We start from the raw sequence: 14,782 nt of genomic DNA, 5'->3' as shown, positions 1-14,782 counted from the left end.
TGTCTATGTTCTGTTTTATGTCTTTGTGTTAGGTTGGTCAGGGCGTGAGTTGGGTTGTCTATGTTCTGTTTTATGTCTTTGTGTTAGGTTGGTCAGGGCGTGAGTTGGGTTGTCTATGTTCTGTTTTATGTCTTTGTGTTAGGTTGGTCAGGGCGTGAGTTGGGTTGTCTATGTTCTGTTTTATGTCTTTGTGTTAGGTTGGTCAGGGCGTGAGTTGGGTTGTCTATGTTCTGTTTTATGTCTTTGTGTTAGGTTGGTCAGGGTGTGAGTTGGGTTGTCTATGTTCTGTTTTATGTCTTTGTGTTAGGTTGGTCAGGGCGTGAGTTGGGGTGGGTTGTCTATGTTCTGTTTTATGTCTTTGTGTTAGGTTGGTCAGGGTGTGAGTTGGGTTGTCTATGTTCTGTTTTATGTCTTTGTGTTAGGTTGGTCAGGGTGTGAGTTGGGTTGTCTATGTTCTGTTTTATGTCTTTGTGTTAGGTTGGTCAGGGCGTGAGTTGGGTTGTCTATGTTCTTTGTTATGTCTTTGTGTTAGGTTGGTCAGGGCGTGAGTTGGGTTGTCTATGTTCTGTTTTATGTCTTTGTGTTAGGTTGGTCAGGGCGTGAGTTGGGTTGTCTAAGTTCTTTGTTATGTCTTTGTGTTAGGTTGGTCAGGGTGTGAGTTGGGTTGTCTATGTTCTGTTTTATGTCTTTGTGTTAGGTTGGTCAGGGCGTGAGTTGGGTTGTCTATGTTCTTTGTTATGTCTTTGTGTTAGGTTGGTCAGGGCGTGAGTTGGGTTGTCTATGTTCTGTTTTATGTCTTTGTGTTAGGTTGGTCAGGGCGTGAGTTGGGTTGTCTATGTTCTTTGTTATGTCTTTGTGTTAGGTTGGTCAGGGCGTGAGTTGGGTTGTCTATGTTCTGTTTTATGTCTTTGTGTTAGGTTGGTCAGGGCGTGAGTTGGGTTGTCTAAGTTCTTTGTTATGTCTTTGTGTTAGGTTGGTCAGGGTGTGAGTTGGGTTGTCTATGTTCTGTTTTATGTCTTTGTGTTAGGTTGGTCAGGGCGTGAGTTGGGTTGTCTATGTTCTTTGTTATGTCTTTGTGTTAGGTTGGTCAGGGCGTGAGTTGGGGTGGGTTGTCTATGTTCTTGTGTCTAGGATGTGTTTATGTGTTTGGCCTGGTATGGTTCTCAATCAGAGGCAGGTGTCGTTCGTTGTCTCTGATTGAGAACCATACTTAGGTAGCCTGTTACCACCGGTGTTTGTGGGTAGTTATTTTCTGTTTAGTGTTTTTCGTCACCTTACAGAACTGTTTCGGTTTCGTTTCATCTTCTTTGTTATTTTGTTTGGTGTTCTGAGTTTAAATAGATATCATCATGAACACTTACCACGCTGCGCTTTGGTCCTCCTCTCCTTCCACCGAAGACAACCGTTACACCGTCACTGAGCCGAGCCCAGAGCCCTCTCAGACAGCTGGTGTTGGAGCCCAGAGCCCTCTCAGACAGCTGGTGTTGGACCTCACCAACTAAGCTGACACGCTTCAAAAGAAAGAATTATAGTAAGCAAAATCATGAACCAATCAAAGGAATCATATTTACAACACTGGAAAAACGAAACAAAATCCCAAAGCCAACTAAATTACTATCTAACCCTAAACAGAGAATATGAATTGGCTGATTATCTCTACTCTGTCAGAGATACGAAGCAGAGACAGATCCTTACCAAGTACAGGCTGAGTGACCAACAGGCTGATTATCTCTACTCTGTCAGAGACAGATCCTTACCAAGTACAGGCTGAGTGACCAACAGGCTGATTATCTCTACTCTGTCAGAGAAGCAGAGACAGGTCCTTACCAAGTACAGGCTGAGTGACCACCAGACTGATTATCTCTACTCTGTCAGAGAATGATCCTTACAAAGTACAGGCTGAGTGACCAACAGACTGATTATCTCTACTCTGTCAGAGACAGATCCTTACCAAGTACCGGCTGAGTGACCAACAGGCTGATTATCTCTACTCTGTCAGAGACAGATCCTTACCAAGTACAGGCTGAGTGACCAGCAGGCTGATTATCTCTACTCTGTCAGAGACAGATCCTTACCAAGTACAGGCTGAGTGACCACCAGGCTGATTATCTCTACTCTGTCAGAGACAGATCCTTACCAAGTACAGGCTGAGTGACCACCAGGCTGATTATTTCTACTCTGTCAGAGACAGATCCTTACCAAGTACAGGCTGAGTGACCAACAGGCTGACTATCTCTACTCTGTCAGAGACAGATCCTTACCAAGTACAGGCTGAGTGACCAGCAGGCTGATTATCTCTACTTTGTCAGAGACAGATCCTTACCAAGTACAGGCTGAGTGACCACCGATTGGCAATAGAAACCGGCAGACATAAAAAGACATGGCTACCCAAAGAGGAGCGTGTATGTGGTCACTGCATGACAGAGGAGGTAGAAACAGTGACACACTTTCTCCTTTACTGTGATAAATATTCATCACAAAGAGATTCATTATTCACAGAAATTAATACATTTATCCCGCATTTAAACTCATTAAACCCAGAGGAAAAACTAAAAATACTCATGGGGCGAAGGAGCTCCTCTTGCAGCCAAATATGTATTAAGCTGCCACAGCCTGAGGGACACTGGATAACAACATAGTAAACAGTACCTTACTTATTATTACTATCAGTTATTACTATTATTATTATTGTTTATCATTACAAGTAGTAGTAGTGGTATGGGGGGTAATGGTAACAGGTTAGTGATGGTAATGGTAGTAGTATGGGTGGTAATGGTAGTAGTGGTGGTGGTAATAGTAACAGGTTAGTGATGGTGGTAGTAGTAGTGGTATGGGTGGTAATGGTAACAGGTTAGTGGTATGGGTGGTAATGGTAACAGGTTAGTGGTAGTAGTAGTAGTAGTAGTATGGGTGGTAATGGTAACAGGTTAGTGGTGGTAGTAGTAGTAGTGGTATGGGCGGTAATGGTAACAGGTTAGTGATGGTGGTGGTAGTAGTGGTATGGGTGGTAATGGTAACAGGTTAGTGGTAGTAGTAGTAGTAGTGGTATGGGTGGTAATGGTAACAGGTTAGTGGTGGTAGTAGTAGTAGTGGTATGGGTGGTAATGGTAACAGGTTAGTGATGGTGGTAGTAGTAGTAGTAGTATGGGTGGTAATGGTAACAGGTTAGTGATGGTGGTAGTAGTAGTGGTATGGGTGGTAATGGTAACAGGTTAGTGATGGTGGTGGTAGTAGTAGTGGTATGGGTGGTAATGGTAACAGGTTAGTGATGGTGGTAGTAGTAGTAGTGGTATGGGTGGTAATGGTAACAGGTTAGTGGTATGGGTGGTAATGGTAACAGGTTAGTGGTAGCAGTAGTAGTGGTCTGGGTGGTAATGGTAACGGGTTAGTGATGGTGGTAGTAGTAGTAGTGTTATGTAGTGGTATGGGTGGCAATGGTAATGATAACATGTTAGTGGTAGTAGTGGTATGGGTGGTAATGATAACATGTTAGTGGTAGTAGTGGTATGGGTGGTAATGGTAACAGGTTAGTGGTGGTAGTAGTAGTGGTGGTATGTGTGGTAATGGTAACAGGTTAGTGATGGTGGTTGTAGTAGTAGTGGTATGGGTGGTAATGGTAACAGGTTAGTGGTGGTAGTAGTAGTAGTGGTATGGGTGGTAATGGTAACAGTTTAGTGATGGTGGTGGTAGTAGTAGTGGTATGGGTGGTAATGGTAACAGGTTAGTGGTGGTAGTAGTAGTGGTATGGGTGGTAATGGTAACAGGTTAGTGGTAGTAGTAGTAGTGGTATGGGTGGTAATGGTAACAGGTTAGTGATGGTGGTGGTAGTAGTAGTGTTATGGGTGGTAATGGTAACAGGTTAGTGGTAGTAGTAGTAGTGGTATGGGTGGTAATGGTAACAGGTTAGTGGTAGTAGTGGTATGGGTGGTAATGGTAACAGGTTAGTGATGGTGGTGGTGGTAGTAGTGGTATGGGTGGTAATGGTAACAGGTTAGTGATGGTGGTGGTAGTAGTAGTGGTATGGGTGGTAATGGTAACAGGTTAGTGATGGTGGTGGTGGTAGTAGTGGTATGGGTGGTAATAGTAACAGGTTAGTGGTAGTAGTGGTATGGGTGGTAATGGTAACAGGTTAGTGGTGGTGGTAGTATCAGTAGTAGTATGGGAGGTAATGGTAACAGGTTAGTGATGGTGGTAGTAGTGGTATGGGCGGTAATGGTAACAGGTTAGTGATGGTGGTAGTAGTAGTAGTAGTGGTATGGGTGGTAATGGTAACAGATTAGTGGTGGTAGTAGTAGTGGTATGGGCGGTAATGGTAACAGGTTAGTGATGGTGGTAGTAGTAGTTGTAGTGGTATGGGTGGTAATGGTAACAGGTTAGTGGTAGTAGTAGTAGTGGTATGGGTGGTAATGGTAACAGGTTAGTGATGGTGGTAGTAGTAGTGGTATGGGTGGTAATGGTAACAGGTTAGTGGTAGTAGTGGTATGGGTGGTAATGGTAACAGGTTAGTGATGGTGGTGGTGGTAGTAGTGGTATGGGTGGTAATGGTAACAGGTTAGTGATGGTGGTGGTAGTAGTAGTGGTATGGGTGGTAATGGTAACAGGTTAGTGATGGTGGTGGTGGTAGTAGTGGTATGGGTGGTAATGGTAACAGGTTAGTGGTAGTAGTGGTATGGGTGGTAATGGTAACAGGTTAGTGGTGGTAGTAGTAGTGGTATGGGTGGTAATGGTAACAGGTTAGTGGTGGCAGTAGTAGTGGTATGGGTGGTAATGGTAACAGGTTAGTGGTAGTAGTAGTAGTGGTATGGGTGGTAATGGTAACAGGTTAGTGATGGTGGTGGTAGTAGTAGTGGTATGGGTGGTAATGGTAACAGGTTAGTGGTGGTGGTAGTAGTAGTGGTATGGGTGGTAATGGTAACAGGTTAGTGATGGTGGTAGTAGTAGTAGTGGTATGGGTGGTAATGGTAACAGGTTAGTGGTAGTAGTAGTAGTGGTATGGGTGGTAATGGTAACAGGTTAGTGATGGTGGTGGTAGTAGTAGTGGTATGGGTGGTAATGGTAACAGGTTAGTGGTGGTAGTAGTAGTGGTATGGGTGGTAATGGTAACAGGTTAGTGGTAGTAGTGGTGTGGGTGGTAATTGTAACAGGTTAGTGATGGTGGTGGTGGTAGTAGTGGTATGGGTGGTAATGGTAACAGGTTAGTGATGGTGGTGGTATTAGTAGTGGTATGGGTGGTAATGGTAACAGGTTAGTGATGGTGGTGGTGGTAGTAGTGGTATGGGTGGTAATCGTAACAGGTTAGTGGTAGTAGTGGTATGGGTGGTAATGGTAACAGGTTAGTGGTAGCAGTAGTAGTGGTCTGGGTGGTAATGGTAACGGGTTAGTGATGGTGGTAGTAGTAGTAGTGTTTTGTAGTGGTATGGGTGGCAATGGTAATGATAACATGTTAGTGGTAGTAGTGGTATGGGTGGTAATGATAACATGTTAGTGGTAGTAGTGGTATGGGTGGTAATGGTAACAGGTTAGTGGTGGTAGTAGTAGTGGTGGTATGTGTGGTAATGGTAACAGGTTAGTGATGGTGGTTGTAGTAGTAGTGGTATGGGTGGTAATGGTAACAGGTTAGTGGTGGTAGTAGTAGTAGTGGTATGGGTGGTAATGGTAACAGTTTAGTGATGGTGGTGGTAGTAGTAGTGGTATGGGTGGTAATGGTAACAGGTTAGTGGTGGTAGTAGTAGTGGTATGGGTGGTAATGGTAACAGGTTAGTGATGGTGGTGGTAGTAGTAGTGTTATGGGTGGTAATGGTAACAGGTTAGTGGTAGTAGTAGTAGTGGTATGGGTGGTAATGGTAACAGGTTAGTGGTAGTAGTGGTATGGGTGGTAATGGTAACAGGTTAGTGATGGTGGTGGTGGTAGTAGTGGTATGGGTGGTAATGGTAACAGGTTAGTGATGGTGGTGGTAGTAGTAGTGGTATGGGTGGTAATGGTAACAGGTTAGTGATGGTGGTGGTGGTAGTAGTGGTATGGGTGGTAATAGTAACAGGTTAGTGGTAGTAGTGGTATGGGTGGTAATGGTAACAGGTTAGTGGTGGTGGTAGTATCAGTAGTAGTATGGGAGGTAATGGTAACAGGTTAGTGATGGTGGTAGTAGTGGTATGGGCGGTAATGGTAACAGGTTAGTGATGGTGGTAGTAGTAGTAGTAGTGGTATGGGTGGTAATGGTAACAGATTAGTGGTGGTAGTAGTAGTGGTATGGGCGGTAATGGTAACAGGTTAGTGATGGTGGTAGTAGTAGTTGTAGTGGTATGGGTGGTAATGGTAACAGGTTAGTGGTAGTAGTAGTAGTGGTATGGGTGGTAATGGTAACAGGTTAGTGATGGTGGTAGTAGTAGTGGTATGGGTGGTAATGGTAACAGGTTAGTGGTAGTAGTGGTATGGGTGGTAATGGTAACAGGTTAGTGATGGTGGTGGTGGTAGTAGTGGTATGGGTGGTAATGGTAACAGGTTAGTGATGGTGGTGGTAGTAGTAGTGGTATGGGTGGTAATGGTAACAGGTTAGTGATGGTGGTGGTGGTAGTAGTGGTATGGGTGGTAATGGTAACAGGTTAGTGGTAGTAGTGGTATGGGTGGTAATGGTAACAGGTTAGTGGTGGTAGTAGTAGTGGTATGGGTGGTAATGGTAACAGGTTAGTGGTGGCAGTAGTAGTGGTATGGGTGGTAATGGTAACAGGTTAGTGGTAGTAGTAGTAGTGGTATGGGTGGTAATGGTAACAGGTTAGTGATGGTGGTGGTAGTAGTAGTGGTATGGGTGGTAATGGTAACAGGTTAGTGGTGGTGGTAGTAGTAGTGGTATGGGTGGTAATGGTAACAGGTTAGTGATGGTGGTAGTAGTAGTAGTGGTATGGGTGGTAATGGTAACAGGTTAGTGGTAGTAGTAGTAGTGGTATGGGTGGTAATGGTAACAGGTTAGTGATGGTGGTGGTAGTAGTAGTGGTATGGGTGGTAATGGTAACAGGTTAGTGGTGGTAGTAGTAGTGGTATGGGTGGTAATGGTAACAGGTTAGTGGTAGTAGTGGTGTGGGTGGTAATTGTAACAGGTTAGTGATGGTGGTGGTGGTAGTAGTGGTATGGGTGGTAATGGTAACAGGTTAGTGATGGTGGTGGTATTAGTAGTGGTATGGGTGGTAATGGTAACAGGTTAGTGATGGTGGTGGTGGTAGTAGTGGTATGGGTGGTAATCGTAACAGGTTAGTGGTAGTAGTGGTATGGGTGGTAATGGTAACAGGTTAGTGGTGGTGGTAGTATCAGTAGTAGTATGGGAGGTAATGGTAACAGGTTAGTGATGGTGGTAGTAGTGGTATGGGCGGTAATGGTAACAGGTTAGTGATGGTGGTAGTAGTAGTAGTAGTGGTATGGGTGGTAATGGTAACAGGTTAGTGGTAGTAGTAGTAGTGGTATGGGTGGTAATGGTAACAGGTTAGTGATGGTGGTAGTAGTAGTGGTATGGGTGGTAATGGTAACAGGTTAGTGGTAGTAGTGGTATGGGTGGTAATGGTATCAGGTTAGTGATGGTGGTGGTGGTAGTAGTGGTATGGGTGGTAATGGTAACAGGTTAGTGATGGTGGTGGTTGTAGTAGTGGTATGGGTGGTAATGGTAACAGGTTAGTGATGGTGGTGGTGGTAGTAGTGGTATGGGTGGTAATGGTAACAGGTTAGTGGTAGTAGTGGTATGGGTGGTAATGGTAACAGGTTAGTGGTGGTGGTAGTATCAGTAGTAGTATGGGAGGTAATGGTAACAGGTTAGTGATGGTGGTAGTAGTGGTATGGGTGGTAATGGTAACAGGTTAGTGGTAGTAGTGGTATGGGTGGTAATGGTAACAGGTTAGTGATTGTGGTGGTAGTAGTAGTGGTATGGGTGGTAATGGTAACAGGTTAGTGGTGGTGGTAGTAGTAGTGGTATGGGTGGTAATGGTAACAGGATAGTGATGGTGGTAGTAGTAGTAGTGGTATGGGTGGTAATGGTAACGGGTTAGTGATGGTGGTAGTAGTAGTAGTGTTATGTAGTGGTATGGGTGGCAATGGTAATGATAACATGTTAGTGGTAGTAGTGGTATGGGTGGTAATGATAACATGTTAGTGGTAGTAGTGGTATGGGTGGTAATGGTAACAGGTTAGTGGTGGTAGTAGTAGTGTTGGTATGTGTGGTAATGGTAACAGGTTAGTGATGGTGGTGGTAGTAGTAGTGGTATGGGTGGTAATGGTAACAGGTTAGTGGTGGTAGTAGTAGTAGTGGTATGGGTGGTAATGGTAACAGTTTAGTGATGGTGGTGGTAGTAGTAGTGGTATGGGTGGTAATGGTAACAGGTTAGTGGTAGTAGTAGTAGTGGTATGGGTGGTAATGGTAACAGGTTAGTGATGGTGGTGGTAGTAGTAGTGGTATGGGTGGTAATGGTAACAGGTTAGTGGTAGTAGTGGTATGGGTGGTAATGGTAACAGGTTAGTGATGGTGGTGGTGGTAGTAGTGGTATGGGTGGTAATGGTAACAGGTTAGTGATGGTGGTGGTGGTAGTAGTGGTATGGGTGGTAATGGTAACAGGTTAGTGGTAGTAGTGGTATGGGTGGTAATGGTAACAGGTTAGTGGTGGTGGTAGTATCAGTAGTAGTATGGGAGGTAATGGTAACAGGTTAGTGATGGTGGTAGAAATGGTATGTGTGGTAATGGTAACAGGTTAGTGGTGGTAGTAGTAGTAGTGGTATGGGTGGTAATGGTAACAGGTTAGTGGTGGTAGTAGTAGTGGTATGGGTGGTAATGGTAACAGGTTAGTGGTGGCAGTAGTAGTGGTATGGGTGGTAATGGTAACAGGTTAGTGGTAGTAGTAGTAGTGGTATGGGTGGTAATGGTAACAGGTTAGTGATGGTGGTAGTAGTAGTGGTATGGGTGGTAATGGTAACAGGTTAGTGGTAGTAGTGGTATGGGTGGTAATGGTAACAGGTTAGTGGTGGTGGTAGTATCAGTAGTAGTATGGGAGGTAATGGTAACAGGTTAGTGATGGTGGTAGTAGTGGTATCGGCGGTAATGGTAACAGGTTAGTGATGGTGGTAGTAGTAGTAGTAGTGGTATGGGTGGTAATGGTAACAGATTAGTGGTGGTAGTAGTAGTGGTATGGGCGGTAATGGTAACAGGTTAGTGATGGTGGTAGTAGTAGTTGTAGTGGTATGGGTGGTAATGGTAACAGGTTAGTGGTAGTAGTAGTAGTGGTATGGGTGGTAATGGTAACAGGTTAGTGATGGTGGTAGTAGTAGTGGTATGGGTGGTAATGGTAACAGGTTAGTGGTAGTAGTGGTATGGGTGGTAATGGTAACAGGTTAGTGATGGTGGTGGTGGTAGTAGTGGTATGGGTGGTAATGGTAACAGGTTAGTGATGGTGGTGGTAGTAGTAGTGGTATGGGTGGTAATGGTAACAGGTTAGTGATGGTGGTGGTGGTAGTAGTGGTATGGGTGGTAATGGTAACAGGTTAGTGGTAGTAGTGGTATGGGTGGTAATGGTAACAGGTTAGTGGTAGTAGTAGTAGTGGTATGGGTGGTAATGGTAACAGGTTAGTGATGGTGGTGGTAGTAGTAGTGGTATGGGTGGTAATGGTAACAGGTTAGTGGTGGTGGTAGTAGTAGTGGTATGGGTGGTAATGGTAACAGGATAGTGATGGTGGTAGTAGTAGTAGTGGTATGGGTGGTAATGGTAACGGGTTAGTGATGGTGGTAGTAGTAGTAGTGTTATGTAGTGGTATGGGTGGCAATGGTAATGATAACATGTTAGTGGTAGTAGTGGTATGGGTGGTAATGATAACATGTTAGTGGTAGTAGTGGTATGGGTGGTAATGGTAACAGGTTAGTGGTGGTAGTAGTAGTGGTGGTATGTGTGGTAATGGTAACAGGTTAGTGATGGTGGTGGTAGTAGTAGTGGTATGGGTGGTAATGGTAACAGGTTAGTGGTGGTAGTAGTAGTAGTGGTATGGGTGGTAATGGTAACAGTTTAGTGATGGTGGTGGTAGTAGTAGTGGTATGGGTGGTAATGGTAACAGGTTAGTGGTAGTAGTGGTATGGGTGGTAATGGTAACAGGTTAGTGATGGTGGTGGTAGTAGTAGTGGTATGGGTGGTAATGGTAACAGGTTAGTGGTAGTAGTGGTATGGGTGGTAATGGTAACAGGTTAGTGATGGTGGTGGTGGTAGTAGTGGTATGGGTGGTAATGGTAACAGGTTAGTGATGGTGGTGGTAGTAGTAGTGGTATGGGTGGTAATGGTAACAGGTTAGTGATGGTGGTGGTGGTAGTAGTGGTATGGGTGGTAATGGTAACAGGTTAGTGGTAGTAGTGGTATGGGTGGTAATGGTAACAGGTTAGTGGTGGTGGTAGTATCAGTAGTAGTATGGGAGGTAATGGTAACAGGTTAGTGATGGTGGTAGTAGTGGTATGGGTGGTAATGATAACAGGTTAGTGGTGGTAGTAGTAGTAGTGGTATGGGTGGTAATGGTAACAGGTTAGTGGTGGTAGTAGTAGTGGTATGGGTGGTAATGGTAACAGGTTAGTGGTAGTAGTAGTAGTGGTATGGGTGGTAATGGTAACAGGTTAGTGATGGTGGTAGTAGTAGTAGTGGTATGGGTGGTAATGGTAACAGTTTAGTGATGGTGGTGGTAGTAGTAGTGGTATGGGTGGTAATGGTAACAGGTTAGTGATAGTAGTAGTAGTGGTATGGGTGGTAATGGTAACAGGTTAGTGATGGTGGTGGTAGTAGTAGTAGTGGTATGGGCGGTAATGGTAACAGGTTAGTGATGGTGGTAGTAGTAGTAGTAGTGGTATGGGTGGTAATGGTAACAGGTTAGTGGTAGTAGTAGTAGTGGTGTGGGTGGTAATGGTAACAGGTTAGTGATGGTGGTAGTAGTAGTGGTATGGGTGGTAATGGTAACAGGTTAGTGGTAGTAGTAGTAGTGGTGTGGGTGGTAATGGTAACAGGTTAGTGATGGTGGTAGTAGTAGTGGTATGGGTGGTAATGGTAACAGGTTATTGATGGTGGTGGTGGTAGTAGTGGTATGGGTGGTAATGGTAACAGGTTAGTGGTAGTAGTGGTATGGGTGGTAATGGTAACAGGTTAGTGATGGTGGTGGTGGTAGTAGTGGTATGGGTGGTAATGGTAACAGGTTAGTGATGGTAGTAGTGGTATGGGTGGTAATGGTAACAGGTTAGTGATGGTGGTAGTAGTAGTAGTATGGGAGGTAATGGTAACAGGTTAGTGGTAGTAGTGGTAGTAGTGGTATGGGTGGTAATGGTAACAGGTTAGTGATGGTGGTAGTAGTGGTATGGGTGGTAATGGTAACAGGTTAGTGGTAGTAGTGGTATGGGTGGTAATGGTAACAGGTTAGTGGTGGTGGTAGTAGTAGTGGTATGGGTGGTAATGGTAACAGGTTAGTGGTGGTAGTAGTAGTTGTGGTATGGGTGGTAATGGTAACAGGTTAGTGGTAGTAGTAGTAGTGGTATGGGTGGTAATGGTAACAGGTTAGTGATGGTGGTGGTAGTAGTAGTAGTGGTATGGGCGGTAATGGTAACAGGTTAGTGATGGTGGTAGTAGTATTAGTAGTGGTATGGGTGGTAATGGTAACAGGTTAGTGGTGGTAGTAGTAGTGGTATGGGTGGTAATGGTAACAGGTTAGTGGTAGTAGTAGTAGTGGTGTGGGTGGTAATGGTAACAGGTTAGTGATGGTGGTAGTAGTAGTGGTATAGGTGGTAATGGTAACAGGTTATTGATGGTGGTGGTGGTAGTAGTGGTATGGGTGGTAATGGTAACAGGTTAGTGGTAGTAGTGGTATGGGTGGTAATGGTAACAGGTTAGTGATGGTGGTGGTGGTAGTAGTGGTATGGGTGGTAATGGTAACAGGTTAGTGATGGTAGTAGTGGTATGGGTGGTAATGGTAACAGGTTAGTGATGGTGGTAGTAGTAGTAGTATGGGAGGTAATGGTAACAGGTTAGTGATGGTGGTAGTAGTGGTATGGGTGGTAATGGTAACAGGTTAGTGGTGGTAGTAGTAGTAGTGGTATGGGTGGTAATGGTAACAGGTTAGTGATGGTGGTAGTAGTGGTATGGGTGGTAATGGTAACAGGTTAGTGGTAGTAGTGGTATGGGTGGTAATGGTAACAGGTTAGTGGTGGTGGTAGTAGTAGTGGTATGGGTGGTAATGGTAACAGGTTAGTGGTGGTAGTAGTAGTAGTGGTATGGGTGGTAATGGTAACAGGTTAGTGGTAGTAGTGGTATGGGTGGTAATGGTAACAGGTTAGTGATGGTGGTGGTGGTAGTAGTGGTATGGGTGGTAATGGTAACAGGTTAGTGGTGGTATCAGTAGTAGTATGGGAGGTAATGGTAACAGGTTAGTGATGGTGGTAGTAGTGGTATGGGTGGTAATGGTAACAGGTTAGTGGTAGTAGTGGTATGGGTGGTAATGGTAACAGGTTAGTGGTAGTAGTGGTATGGGTGGTAATGGTAACAGGTTAGTGCTGGTGGTAGTAGTGGTATGGGTGGTAATGGTAACAGGTTAGTGGTAGTAGTGGTATGGGTGGTAATGGTAACAGGTTAGTGATGGAGACAGAGAGAGAGATAGAGAGAGACAGAGAGAGAGAGAGAGAGAGAGACGGAGAGAGAGACGGAGAGAGAGACGGAGAGAGAGAGAGAAAGAGTGGAAGCCCTAGAGAGGACGTTCCCTCTTTGTTTCCGTGGAGATAGTGAGACATAGGCGGTTGTGTTGGTTGTGTCTTGGTTGTGTGGTGGTTGTTTGGTAGTTGTGTCTTGGTTGTGTGGTGGTTGTGTCTTGGTTGTGTGGTGGTTGTTTGGTAGTTGTGTCTTGGTTGTGTGGTGGTTGTTTGGTAGGTGTGTCTTGGTTGTGTGGTAGTTGTTTGGTAGTTGTGTCTTGGTTGTGTGGTGGTTGTTTGGTAGGTGTGTCTTGGTTGTGTGGTGGTTGTTTGGTAGTTGTGTCCTGGTTGTTTGGTAGTTGTTTGGTAGTTGTGTCTTGGTTGTTTGGTAGTTGTTTGGTAGGTGTGTCTTGGTTGTGTGGTGGTTGTTTGGTAGTTCTGTACTGATCTGTAGTGTCACAGTGACAACACAGAAACTGACCCTCTGTTTTCATGGTGAGAGACGGTGGTTCCCATGACAACTAGAATTACGCTCTACTCTCTGTTTGGTCTGGCTCACATGCGAACACACACACACACACACACACACACACACACACAGGACACGACATCTTACAGTCTGTAAGGAAGCATTTCACTGTTAGCCTAGACTTTTTGTTTACCAAGAATGTCACAGATAAAATGGGATTTGACAGACCGACACGCACAGAAGGAGAGAGAGACAGACAGAGGAGAGACAGACAGAGGAGAGACAGAGGAGAGACAGGCCGACACGCACAGAGGGAGAGAGAGACAGACAGAGGAGAGACAGAGAGAGGAGAGACAGAGAGAGGAGAGACAGACAGAGGAGAGACAGACAGAGGAGAGAGAGACAGAGGAGAGACAGAGGAGAGACAGACAGAGGAGAGACAGACAGAGGAGAGAGAGAGGAGAGAGAGAGACAGACAGAGGAGAGACAAACAGAGGAGAGAGAGACAGACAGAGGAGAGAGAGACAGAGGAGAGAGAGACAGAGGCGAGAGAGACAGACAGAGGAGAGACAAACAGAGGGGAGAGAGGCAGAAGAGAGACAGAGGAGAGACAGAGAGAGGAGAGAGACAGAGAGAGACAGACAGAGAGAGACAGACAGAGGAGAGAGAGACAGAGGAGAGACAGAGGAGAGAGAGACAGACAGACAGAGGAGAGACAGACAGAGGAGAGACAAACAGAGGAGAGACAGACAGAGGAGAGACAGACAGAGGAGAGAGAGAGGAGAGACAGAGAGTGGAGAGAGAGACAGAGGAGAGACAGACAGAGAGAGACAGAGGAGAGACAGAGAGAGGAGAGACAGACAGAAAGAGGAGAGCGAGACAGATGAGAGACAGAGGAGAGACAGAGGAGAGAGAGACAGACAGAGGAGAAAGAGACAGAGGAGAGACAGAGGAGAGACAGAGAGAGGGGAGAGAGACAGAGGAGAGAGAGACAGGGGAGAGACAGAGAGAGGAGAGACAGACAGAGAGAGAGAGACAGACAGAGGAGAGACAGAGGAGAGAGAGACAGAGAGAGGAGAGACAGACAGAGAGAGACAGACAGAGGAGAGACAGAGGAGAGAGAGACAGACAGAGGAGAGACAGATATAATTTAGATTAATTTAGTGCTGACTCGTTCCTTGACTTTTTCACTCTCTGATGTGAACACAGCCCTCCTCCTGTGTTGTGTGTAATTAAGGTCTGCTCTCATTAATTCTCCCCCCAAAGACTCTCTCTCTGTGGTGGGGGGGTGGGGGGACAGAGTGTGTGTTGCTCTGTGTGGTGGGGGGGGGACAGAGTGAGAAACTAAATTTTTAGGATTTAACTTTTTTTCACCTCCCCCTTCTCCTCTCATCTCCTCCCTCCTTCCATCCTTCTCCTCTCATCTCCTCCCTCCTTCCATCCTTCTCCTCTCATCTCCTCCCTCCTTCCATCCTTCTCCTCTCATCTCCTCCCCCCTAATCTCCTTCTCCTCTCATCTCCTCCCTCCTTCCATCCTTCTCCTCTCATCTCCTCCCTCCTTCCATCCTTCTCCTCTCATCTCCTCCCCCCTAATCTCCTTCTCCTCTCATCTCCTCCCTCCTTCCATCCTTCTCCTCTCATCTCC

The sequence above is a fragment of the Oncorhynchus clarkii genome, chromosome 13 (assembly GCF_045791955.1).
Source record: "Oncorhynchus clarkii lewisi isolate Uvic-CL-2024 chromosome 13, UVic_Ocla_1.0, whole genome shotgun sequence".
In the NCBI taxonomy this organism is placed as follows: Eukaryota; Metazoa; Chordata; class Actinopteri; order Salmoniformes; family Salmonidae; genus Oncorhynchus; species Oncorhynchus clarkii.
The sequence above is the reverse complement of the archived record's forward strand: the minus strand, read 5'-3'. Positions refer to the sequence as shown.